The following is a 13,731-nucleotide window of genomic DNA, read 5'->3' as shown; positions in this document are numbered from 1 at the left end:
GTTGATCATTAACCCAAAGAATAACAAGCAACAAAGATATTTGACATGATCACTAGGATATGGTAAGGCTGCTGCTAACCAATGGAGAAATGTATGACTTTTTAAAACTGAATTAACAAATTTTAGTTACATAATTATTAAGATATAAGCCAGTGAATATTAATATAGTTAGCATACATAGCTGATCATGTTGTTGCATGCAAAAGTTTTAGACTTCTCTGTCATGACTCTTGGTTCAGTGATGTTTACTTCTTTGAAATTCTGTTTTGATATATTATTTGAGTTCAATCATTAGTTCTGCAGCTTTTTATGCATATCAACCTTGAGCAAATTATTTTGCTAAATATAGTTATCCACATCTGGAAAACAGGGATAACAATGGTATTGACTCACAAATTTGGAGGAATGAATAAATAACTAGTTTTGAATCAAGATGGTGCACTTATTAACTGAATGTGCACTGATAAATTATTTAAACTCTTTGAGTCACATATTCCTTATACTGAAAATTTTAATAGCGGTTTAAATGAAATAATATTTCAAGTACAATTCTTAGATTATTGCCTGATACAGTGTCAGTTACAGTAATTTGTTACCGTGGTGGTTATTATTTCTCTGCAACGTAACATACAGATGATATATTATAGAATCGTATGCTTGAAACCTATATAATTTTATTAGCCAATGTCATCCAATAAATTTAACTTAAAAATAAAGGAAAAAATAATCGCAAGGATGTAAAGTACAGCATAGGGGATATAGTCATAAATATTGTAATAACTATGGTGTCAGGCGGGTACTAGACTTATCAGGGGGATCTCTTTGTAAATAATGTGAATGTCTAACCACTGTGCTGTACATCTGAAACTAACATAAAATAATATTACATGTCAACTGTAATTGAAAATAATAAATAAAATAAAATAAAAATAAAGTGAAATCTATTTGGTTGAACTGATTCACATTCTACTTTTTCTTTTAGTGAGCAAAATTGTCATAATGGTAAACATAACAATGTAGGTGTTCATTGCTCTAACTCAAATCTTTGAAACAGGTGTTTTCTCAAATGTGTGTTGTAAACATTAAAGTTATAATTCATTTAATTGGAATTCCAGAAATTGACAACTTGAATTTAATCGTTGCCATGGGCAGTCATTTTTGATTCACCAACTTTGGCTTAAAATCAGACTCCATCTCTTCTCACTCGTATGGATATTTAAATTTGTGTCATCTAAAGGATGTAAAAAGCCAATATCTTACTACAGAAAAATAATAGTGATAATAATAATAATGATAAAATGAAAGTAAATGTCAATTCTATCATGCCTGGCCTCAATTAATTCTTATGAGATATTCCATAAGTAACATAATTAAATAATATAAATCCTATAAAAGTATAACTAGGCTTTAAGTTAAAATCAAGTATTTTCTAGCATCAATTGCCCTATGTGTTTTTTAAAGCATAATGTCTCCTTTAACTGAGACCACAGCTATGACATTTTACATCCTGTGAGCCAGAGATATACAATTAGTGTAAATTAAAATTTGTATTTAATTGTATCGAGCTTGAAATATTCTCTGATTGCTACATTCTTTAGGAATATTTTCTGATCAGAGGGCCTGTAGCATTTGTTTTCTGCCCAAATACTGTAACTCATGGTTTGTTCATTAAGACGAATAAGGACTTTTATCTCTTGAAACACATAGAAAGAAGTTCAAAGGCATAATAGTATTATTTTCTTCTTACACAGATTACAAGATGGTTCGTATATGTGGGTGAATAATTTGTTCTATTCCATACTGATTGGCAAATACTTCTCCTTCATGAAAAATATTTATACAGATTGGTATATACATATATTTGACTGTTAATGGCAAAGAGTTGGTTGGTAGATATTTAGATTGTTTCCAGTTTAGGGATATTTGAATCTTACTCTATGAACAGAGTACATGTCTTTATTAACTATAGGCATATGTTTCTGTTGGGTGTATAACTTAGAGGTGATTTTGCTGATTCATAGGTATAAGAACATTAAACTGTAGTTAAGTAAGGCCAAAGAATTTTTAAAGTGGTTGTACCAATTTGTACGCCCATCAGCAGTGTTCAGGAATTTCTGCTGCTGCGTAGCTCCTTTTTCTCCTTTCCTTTTTTTTTTTTTTTTAACTTCTGGCTTGTCGTGAGCAATTAATGATATCTAATTGTTGTCATTTGAATGTCCCCAGTGACAAAAAAAAAAAAAGAATACCTTTTCATTTGAAATAGTTTTTGTTTTTAATATAATAGGCTACAATAATTTTTCTAAAATAAATTTTTTCTATTTATATATTGTTTTAAAATGTAAAAAAAAAAGAACCATTTTAAATACTCAATATTGCTGGAGCTACTTCACACTATCTTCGTTTTGATTTAATTTAGGGGGAAAGTCTCTTTTCAGGTTGGTAATTTACATTTTTAGAACCCTTAAAAGTCACCTTTCTTCCTCCTTAGTGTTATGTGTAAGCTAAACTCAATTTTTTGGCTATGAAATAAATATATGTTATCAAGTATTTTACAAAAAAATGACAGTGAATATACATATACACATACATATATAAAACATACTATTTTCACAGAAATTTAAATAAATATGTTGCCTTCTTACTACATTCTTTTTGACAAGGTTGTTAACTTTTCCTTCAAAGACCCTTGGAAATGTGGGAAAATAAATAGGGAACTACAGTCAAACGTATCTAGATGAAAAACGGGCTTAAGAAATCAGTCTATTCAGCAGTCTTTTCAGTTGGATAGATCTAGGAGTTATTAATAGTTGAGTGTCACCCATGTAGACTGAGCTAATTCATTTATGACTTTTTATTAAGCCATTCTTTATAATTTGTAGATATTTAGAAAGATCTTTAATAAATACCACTGGTGAAGTGAACTAGATCATGGTTCTTGCCATTTAAATATTTTCTTATAAGTCCAAGAAAGGGTTAAACATTGCGTTAAACTGCTTAGTTATATAAGATTCTATAGCCTATTGGCTATACTAAGATTATATCACTTGCATCTGACAAATCTGTCAGATTTGAAATTTATATTAAATCTCAAAAACAAGTATTGTACATCTTCTGACTTTAAGAAAAACAGACCAATTTATGTTCCATCATGTAGCATAAATAAATGTCATTATATAACTTCTGATATCATTTTTGTTCATTTATTATCTGGTTTGTCAAAGTATTTTTTTAATGAGTATTGTATTGCTAAATTTAAAATTCTGTCTCTTGTCACTTTATTCTTGGTAAGTAGTCCTATTAAATATTTTCAAATTTTATTCAGGTCTAATTTATGTATACTCAAAGTTATAAACTTTTCTTTATATTTAAATTTAAGGTATCTTTGTCAGGAAATTACAAGCAATACCCTTTCTGGAAGTTTGGCTATTACCTAATGTTTAGAATGTAGATTATATGTAACATAACACTGTTACATAATGAAACATATACCTTTTTCTTGATAATAATTATTTTCATTGTTGTTAACATTTTGGTCAAATGTTTGAAATTCCTAACTTTTATCAGAAGAGAATATGATGGAAAGTAGAGAAAATTGTAAATAAGTTGTAAAGCTCAGGAAAATGTTAAATTAGAACTTTTAAAGAATATCATTACTACTGCGCATTTCCCCCCTTGGATAATTCTGACAATACATTGAAATAGGAATGGCAAATAACACTTTCCTTTATCTAAATTAAATTTTTAAAAAGTGCATTTACAATGTTAAAATATTAGTTGTTATTGCTATATTAGTTTAACAAAAGGAAATACTGACCAATACAGGCCAAAGTCAGAAAGAAATTAAGACAGGCTTACTGGAAATTAACCAGTAAAGTCAATATTATTTTACATTTAGATTCTCTTTTCCTTTTACTCTCTTTGTTCTCCATTTTCAGGAAATCTTGTCTGTAGAGAAAATCTGAGTGCATTTGCTTCAGGCACATGTTCTCTTAGCTTAGTGATTCTGGGAATAAGAGAAGAAGGGGGTGTACAACAGCAATGAATATAAATAATTGAGCCAGTATATCTTTTTTGAGCAAAAAGAAACCCATGCATATCCATTGGTTTGTGAAAATACCTGGTAAAATTACTAGTCAATCTGTACTTTAATAAATTTAAAATTTATAACAAAATTTTATGACAAAGGTGCTTCAAAGATACTCTAAAAGAACAAATGTTGTAACTGGAAAATTTTAGCTAGAGTGATCCAGAATTCCAGAATGCTAACACAGAAAAAACTACTACAGAATGTGGCATGATTTTCATTCTTTTTAAATGTTAAGGTTTTTTTAATACAGTAATTCCTAAAGATATGCTCTTTGCACATATTCCTTAAAATTCAGATGCATATGAAGCAGAAATCGATAGTGCCACTTCACCATGCCCAAACCCCAATGTCCCTCTCTATACATAACTGTTCAGCATCTCTTCTAGATTTTTTGCTCTATGCACTAACATAGAAATAAGCATACCTATAATATACATATATGCATGAGTATGTTTACCTTATGTTTGTAATGCATGCACATATACATTACCTTCTATATTTATATAAGTATACACATAGTATATCAGCTTATAAATATGTGTTTATATAAATGCATATAAGTGCATTTATAATATGTATGAATAGACGTGTATATATAAATACCAATGCATTTCTTTTTTTCATTTTCACATTTTATTTTACTAATAACCAGTTAAAATGACTGTGCTTAATTAACATTTTAAAAATCAAAATGCTACCTAGATGTATGATTACAGACTAGAATTTTAGTTTTAGAAAGTACCTTCTATTATTTGTTTACCCCATACCTTTAATCAATAAAGTTACTGAAACTTTTTGAGTTAAAGATTGCAAAGTTAGTTGGGGACAAACTTGTGATTAAATGAAGCATCCCGAATTATGAAACACTCCCTTCATCTTATGAAAGTCCTTGAATAAATTGCAACATTTATAGTTTTCTCTTTTTTTTTAAATAAAGAAATAGGTTTTTCCCAATAATAGTAAATAAGTCATACCCTTTCTACAAGTATCATACCTGTGGAAAATCCAAATATTTCTATATCAAAACCTGATATGTCAGAAACTATACCGGAAAATTAGCCAATCTTTGAGAAACTGGTTTTATAAGCATTCTAAGATTACTTACCTTGTAAACTGAACAATAACTTTTATTGTTCAAACCATCAGATTTTCAGATTCCAATTCAGCATTGCTTGACACTGTAAAGTAAAAGAGACATTGCAAGTTGATTGCATATGTAGGTGCTACATTGGCAGTCTAAATGTGAGGTACAGTTTTCTGATTGTATTGAAGAATGAGGAAGAGACTTTATAGTAGTACCTTTTTATCTGCACTTTTTAAAAAATTTTTATCAAGTTGAATAGGATTTTGTCAGTCCAATCAGTAGAAAGGCATGCTGACAAAGGATGGCAAAGAAGTAGACAATGTGGCAGAAGATTAACTAATAAGCAGCTTGTAGCTAGAATATACTTTGGTGTGTGAATGGAAATAACAGGAAATTAAGCGGGACTGGTAGGATATGAGGCGAATTGTGAATCAGTTTCTAATTATTATCAGAAAAAAAACTGATAAATTTGGATAGGTTGTAAGAAATTGTTGAGGGTATTTTGTTTTAATGACTTTTTTACTTTTCAATTACAGTCGACAGGCAATATTATATTAGTTTCAGGTGTGCAACATAGTGATTGGATATTTATATAACTTATGAAGTTATTAATAAGTTAATCTGGTACCCATCTGACCCCATGCAAGATTTCATTCTTTTTATGGCTGAGTAATATTTTATTTGTATATATGCACCATCTCTTCTTTACCTATTCATCTATTGATGGGCATCCAGGCTGCTTCCTTTGCTATTGTAAATAATGCTGCAATGAACATTTGGAAGCACCCGTCCCTTCAAAGTAGCATTTTGGATCTTTTGGATAAATACCCAGCTGAGATCACTAGGTCCTTCTTTGACTCTTCATATAGCCTTTGTTCTGAAGTCTATTTTGTCTATTTTGTCTGGTATAAGTGGTGCTACCCCAGCTTTTTTGTTTGTTTCCATTTTCATGAAATATCTTGTCATTGTTTTACTTTTAGTCTGTGTGTGCCTTTTGATCTGAAGTGAGTCTCTTGTTGGCAGCATGGGTAAGGGTCTCATTTTCTTATCCATTCAGCCACCCTATGTTTTTATTGGAGCATTTAATCTATTTACATTTAAAGTAATTGTTGATAGATATGTAGTCATTGCCATTTTGTTATTTATATTTTTGATTTTTTTTTCCTTCTCTTCTTCAAGAAGTCCCTCTAACATTTCCTGTAATACCAATTTGGTGTTGAACTTTTTCCGCTTTTTCTTTTCTGGGAAGCTCTTTATCTGTCTTTCAATTCTAAATGATAGCTTTGCGGTGTCCTTTGCTGGGTCCTTTACTTTAAATATTTTGTTCCGATCTCTCTGACCTGCAAAGTTTCTGTTGAGAAATCAGCTGAACATCTTATGGGAACTCCCTTGTAGGTAACTAACTGCTTTAGCATTTTAATTATGATCTTTTTTGGTGTAACCTATTTGGATTCATCTTGTTTGGGACTCTCTGAGCTTCCTGGGCTATATCTTGTTAAAGTTCTCACTGAGTTCATCTACTCTTACCCTAAACTCATTAAGCATCCTCATAACTAATGTTTTAAACTCTGCACCAGGTAGATTGCTTGTCTCTATTTTGTTTAGTTTTTTTTTTCCATAGCTTTGCTCTGTTTTTTCATTTGGGACATGTTTCTTTGTCTCATCATTTTGGCTGTGTCTCTGTGTTTGTTTCTATGTACTGGGTAGGCCTCCTATATTTTCCAGTCTTAGTAGAGTAGCCTTATATAGTAGGTACCCTGTGGGGCCCAGTGGCACAGTTTCCCTGGTCGCCTGAGCTGGGTGCTTCAGGTGTGTTTCTTATATGCACTGTGTGTGCCTTCCTGTTGTAACTGAGCTTTGGTTGCTGTTCTCACATCAGTGGGAGGGATTGATGCTTGGGCTGATTGGCTGTGAGGACTGGCTGGTAAAGGGCTGACCCTACAGAGCAGGATTCACTCTAGCAAGATGTGCCTGCCCAGTCTGCCCTTTGGGTTTGTCGTCCTCAGATGCAGTCATTAGGAGAGCTCCTGGGAGAGTCCCTGCTACATCCAAGTTCAGTCAAAGCCTGTGTCTTACCCATGGCCACCTGTCAAGAGTCACCAAGCAATCCGCAGATGGTCACCACCTGTGCTGGGCTTGGAGGTGCTTTGAGAGGCCTAGCTATAAATCAGGGATGGCTGTTTCTAGTGCCAGGCTTGGGACTGCTCAGCAAGAGGTATGGGGCATGACAAGGCCACTTGTTTCTTGTTTGGGGTTTGCAAACCTTTGAGAGATTTTAGGAAAGTCTGCAGCATGTGCCAAGACAGGCCATTTGTATGTAAAAGCCACTGGCAGTGGCTTGGGTGGGCTGGAGGGTTGGATGGGGCAGGGTCTTAGGAAATCACCAGAGCAGGTGACCAATGTTAGCCATGTTGATGGAGACTCAGATATGGCAGCTGCCTGCATTTGCATCCCAAAAGAGTGGGGAGGGTTCAACAAAAGAAGAGTCTTCTCCACCAACACTTCTGTCTGGGAGAATGCTGCCCCTCCAGCCCTCTCCTTGAAGCCAGGAAATTTAGTTCTTCTCCATATGTCCCTGGTATTTTTTAAGCTGCTGCCTCAGTGCTGGAGCTCAGAGCAAGTAAGTCCATCAGTGAGTAAGTCCATGCACAGGACCCTTAAAAGGAATACCAGATACTCTTGCCATTCTCCATCTCACTTAGACACCATCTTCCCTGGTTTCCACAACCAGAAGTTGTGGAGACTTCTCTTTCTAACACTGGAACCCTCAGCTGGGGGGTCCAGTGTGGGGCCAAGACTCCTCACTCCTCCAGGGGGACCTCCACAGCCAAGATATCCCTCCCAATTTTCTACATGCAGGTGTGAGACCAGCCCATTCTGTGTCTCCACTCCTCCAACCAGTCTCATGGTGGCCTCTTCTGTGTGTCCCCAGTTGTAGAACTTCTGTTCAGCTATGCTTACGCTAAGAGATTAGTTTTAAAAGTTGTGAAGAGGTTAAATACACAGAATACACAGAAGTTACCCTAATTAATAGATCGCAAATTACTTGTTCTGTTGGCAAGACATTAAAATTAAAAGGGTTTAGAAGATTTAGAAGGAAATATAATAAAGTAGAATTTCAATATCTTATTTTTATAACGATGCAATAAGATAAAATCTGTACAAATATATTTGAAGATTAAAATTTACTAAGCAAATTCGAGTTTTTATTCTTAATTCTATACTTATTCAGAGATCTCAATGTCTAGATATACTAATATTTTTAAAAACTCAGTGCTAATTGTATCCTTTGATGTCATAAACCAGAGTCAAGGTAAATTCATTTGACTATTTGTCAAAACAATTTGCCGTTCCATAGTTCCAAGAGATTTTCTTTGTTTCAAAGCTCTTTAAAAAAATAGTATCTTTGAATGTCACCATAAAAATAAATTTTAAAAAATAATGTTTGTGCCTAAATCACTTGGACATTTGTCAGAATATATTCCTGGGATAAACAGCCCTACTTTAGATACTTGAAAATCATCCCATTATATCAGCATGACAAAAAGATTCTTTAAAAGCATTACTTATGAGCACTCGCATTTTAAAATTAAAGGAAACTGACTTTTGATGCATTGAAGTAACTATTTACATAGAATTAGTCGATTATATTTGGGGTTTCCTTTAATAATAGCAATGAATTGTGGCATACAGGCTTATTTCAGCACAATAGTTTCAACAAGAGAGTTCAAATCAATAGTGACTAAAGAAGACAGATAAAGAATACTGCCTTCAAATGTAAAACACATTTTTGTTCTGGTTGATTTTGTTGTTGTTGGAGAATACTTTTCTACATGTTGTTGAGGGATGAATCAAAATATAAATTTTTTTTAATCGTATATAACAGTCACCATTAAGTTGATATAATTCTGACCAAGCCATTGAGAGAGATGCTAGATACCATCCTAGGGATAATTCGAAATGCTGTAATTTTTAATATTTATATACCTGAAAGCAATAGAACAAACTTGATTATATTTCAAGTTGTCTTTTTTGTAAAGTATTTATTTAATGTATTGTTATGTTTACAAGTACATAGTAAAAATAAACTAACCAAAATTGTTATTAGAGATCCATTATAACTCTTTAAAAAAACAGAACTTTAACAAAAAGCTTTGGGGACACAAAATTGAATGCTAAATATTGCAGAATCATCCTGAATGTTACTGTGGTATATTTTATAACCATCTTACAATTACCTTTCATTTTTACTTGCAGTGATACAAAATCACAAGCTGGCATAAATATTCACAAGTAAAAGAGTAGAAACAAAAACGCAAGTGTTACAAAGAAAATTTTGAAATTTTTATTTATGTTATTTAGTAATTACAGAGAGAGCAATACAGCAGAATTTGAGATTTGCTTTGAAGTCATGTTTCCAATATTCATGTAACTACCAGTTATTTAAACAGCATACCAGTGCTTTTTTAAAAAGAAAATGAAAGTGTACTGAATGTTCAAGGTTGGATGAACCTTGCAATTTGTTCTAAAGCCTAAGAAATTCATTCACTAGAAGACAATTATAAAAAGAAAAAGTTTTTGACATTTTGCAAAATTGCACAATTCTTATTGCTTTTAAATTTATTTTCCTGTGCGAAGGTCACCATTCAGTAGATCAAACGATTATTTCATTTCCGATTTTATAATTTTTCAGATGATTTTATGGAAGAATCATGTTTTCAAATAAGGCTAGTAGCTTCTCTAAGAGAGAAGATGGAAGAACTTGTCAATAAACATGTCATCAAACCATCTTGTTTATTCTATATCAAATCAACCAAGACAGAACTTATTATATGCTACTATAAAGGAGAAAAGAAAATAAATAAACATCATCCTTCTTTTCAAGAAGCTACTATCTTACTGAGATTAGATATATTGTCATACATAGCTCTGCACCACCTTCAGCTCCATAAACATTTAAAAAATATAGAATATTCATTAATAATTTAAACATACAAAAAGAGAATTAAAATGGCTCACAGTTCTGCTAAAATTTAATCTCTATTTATGTTTTTTAAAAAAATTAATATATATTCATGATAAAAATTCAAGGTAAGTTATATAATTATTAGCAAGTCTCCCCTCTTTCTCAATCTTTATTTTCTCTACACAATGTAACTATTACTAAAAGTTGTATTTATAATTTTAGAATTTTACATATGTGCTAACATATAAGTATATATATCTTGATATGCATTTGTTAATTTACACAAAAATAATTAATCTGTATGTTTATAGTTTTGTACATATGTTTTTTCCACTTAACAATATGATTTGAAGACAGTTCTATATAAAACTCATAGTTTTCCTTTGTACTAGTTTGTAAAACTATAAATCAGCAGTTTGTATATTTTTCAGATTTGCTGTGATAAATATCTTTGAACACAGATCTTGGCTAAATCTTACTGGTTAATCTTTTAGTACAAATGTCACTTCAGCTCTGAATTGTTATTATATAAGACTGAAATTCTGTCAAATTGATTTAAGCAAAAGGTGAATTTACTGAATAATATAATTGAAAATTCTAAGTGCTTTTGATTTTAGGCATAACTCCATCAGGTATTTAAATATCCCATTGAGTAAGTCTTGTCTCTTTATTTCTGGAACAAATTGTCCTCATGCTGAAAACTTGATATTAGCTGTAACCCAGTGGCTCATCGTACTAGATATTTCCAGTTGGAAAGAGACATTATTCCCAAATAATCCAAGCAGGAAAATCTCAGAGAGGACCTTTATTGTCCTTATGTAGTCTTCTGACCCAATGTTGAACTGCTTTTGGTGTCCCAGGTCATGAGGGTAGGCCTTCATCATGTGCCTGAATCTATGTAGAACTGAAAGGTAGGGTTAGGCCCATCTGAGCCAAAAGAGAGAAGTTTTGCTTCCCCAACAAGGAAAAATACTCTAAGAAGGAAAACTCTACATATGTCTAGTACAGTGATAAAACATTCATTTTAAATTGTACACTTTATCAAAACAAAGTTTTTGCCCTTAAAAAATATCTGTAAATCATGTCTAGTATTAATATCACAGGCCCAAACTCTTTTAGTTAGCAATTTTTTGGTATATTTATTGTAATTGGGAAATAAATATTTCCATCCTCGAATTTCCACAGAGGGAAATTAAAGCTCCACTTTACTCACCAAGATGAAAAAAAATATGAGAGGAACGCTTCAGCACATGGCTGGATATATAGCCTTCATTGATCCAATTGGTAAGATTGGTAGACAAATAGTAAGCATGCTCTACACAGCTCTGCCTTCTGTTTTTCATAGGTACCTAGACTTTTCAAGCTTAAATACTCCGTTTCCTTGTGGTAAGCTGGGGGTTTTATTTCAATGTTTTTAAGTACAATATAAGGACGAGATAATAGAAACCCACTGGACATCCTATTAAGCTGCATCCACATAGGCAACTTTTATCGGTGATAATGCCCAATTTGATCTCATTTGTCTGAAGGCTAGGTCTGTTTTCTGAACTTGGGAAAAGCCTTTAAAATCTGAACATATTTTATTTAGAAACTTTGAGAAATAATCACAAACATTTTTTGAGCACTGAAATACTAGGTGGAAAGTTTGAGACTTTTGGCTAAGCCAAGTCCATATTCTTAGATTAAGAAGATTTTAATTGAAATAATTCAATTTCTGCAGTTGGCTATATCAATTCCACTGGATCACAGCCTAGGTTGCAGTTGGTGAAAGAATACCAGGACTATTCAGGCATCATAATGAGATTCATCTGGCTAAGACTGAGCATAATAATAATAATAAAAAATTAGCAATATGATTTTTTTGAATTTTAATTTTTTTAGACTTAAGAATTTTAGTCTTTGATTTCATTACGATTTAGTTTAAAAGAGCAAGTTAACTGATTTATGGCTTCTAATTTAAACGGGAATACGATGATGCGAGGGAGTAAATATTGGTTCAAATTTTGTGTATTTTAATAATGCTGACATTTAAGTATTTGGAGTAATTTCCTATTGGCATTTAGAGTTATCTCATAAAACCCGTAAGCCATCTCAGAACACATGGCTAGATATATTTGATATAAGAATTGGATGAAGTGAATTAGACTAGAATTAGACTAGTGAATATTTTTTCCCTCAATGCCTTTCAGAACCTCAAGGCTTAGAGATAAAAGCTGAGTTTGCTGGGATAGTCATAGTGAAGCTATATAACTGGATATAGGGGAGCAGCTTTGTGAGGGTGAAAATCTTACTTTCTTTGTAGTATATTGTTGTCCAGCCTCCCTGTTGACTATAGGATCAGCTGTTAAGCCCAGTGTGTAAAGGAAGTAAGATAAGGAGAGTTGGGGGAAGGAGCATCTAAACATCTCCAGAGAAAGAAAATATGGGAGGAACGTATCTGTCCTTACCCCCCATACCCCATGTTCCAGCCATGATTCCTTCCTAAAAAAAACAAAACAAAACAAAAAACAAAAAACAAAAAAAACAAGTAATTCCCTAAGGAAGAGAGATTGATTAAACTGGGAAACAAACAGAACCAAGTAAGAATGCCCATCTCAGCTTTGGCTTTATCTCATGAAATTGCCCAAGTCTTTTTTTCATCACACGGTAAACTCATTGAGACAGCTTCCCTTTGTCTGCTGTTTAAGCTTCTTTGAATTCAGAAAGTGTAAGAAGCATGATTGATTGTAAATAAGGATGTGTTTAAAACATAAATTGTAAAATATCCCCAGGGGTGTTTGGTTGCTAGTCCTCGGAATACACTGAATATAGCCGATAATCCCACAACAAAGAAATCAGCCTGGTTAGGAAGCTATAGAGCAGTCACAAACAAGCTACTCTTTAGTAAAGTGATAGGCTGTTTTGGGCACCTCCTTTCCCATTCCTATCCTTTGACTAGAAGCAGCTTACATACAAGTTTCTGTATTTGTTTGTTTGTTTTGGGGATGTTTGTTTCTCTTCTAATCATTATATCAACATATATTTTTCCTCCTGTGTTTGATTTTTCTTATTCGTACACTTTGACCTTTACCTTGCTGTATGTCCCCCCAAATTAAAGCCTTTTCTATTTCAACCTACCATAGGTTTCTTCTAAAATCATTGTTTCCACGCATAATGTACTTCCTAGCCAGCCAGTACTACCAACTCCTTCTAACCCTCCTTGAGTCTACCAGAGCTTATAATTTATACAAATAACATACATGTGATTTAAATTTCTTTAATAAAACTCCCGGGCTTAACATTGGAACTTTCAGCACCAAAAAGACTTAACAAGTAATAAAGTTTTCATTTAACAATGTTATTTTTTGAAATACTTCATTTCTCTGTCACTATTTATCTCTCTAGCAATATATTTCCCAGTAGCATCAATGTATTTCTTCTCAAATAACAGACTTTGCAAAAGTAACCAAGAATAAATGAATATTCCAGTGCCTCCTGAGTAATTCATAAACTTGAATGAGAAGAAAACATTACTGGAAAGGAATGAAATGTCAGAAATATAGCGTGCCAATTTTAAATTACCACATAGGCAGGATTGAATCTATTCCTTTGTCT

Source organism: Rousettus aegyptiacus, unplaced genomic scaffold (assembly GCF_014176215.1).
Source record: "Rousettus aegyptiacus isolate mRouAeg1 unplaced genomic scaffold, mRouAeg1.p scaffold_m13_p_13, whole genome shotgun sequence".
NCBI classification, from domain to species: Eukaryota; Metazoa; Chordata; class Mammalia; order Chiroptera; family Pteropodidae; genus Rousettus; species Rousettus aegyptiacus.
Note: the sequence above shows the minus strand (reverse complement) of the source record.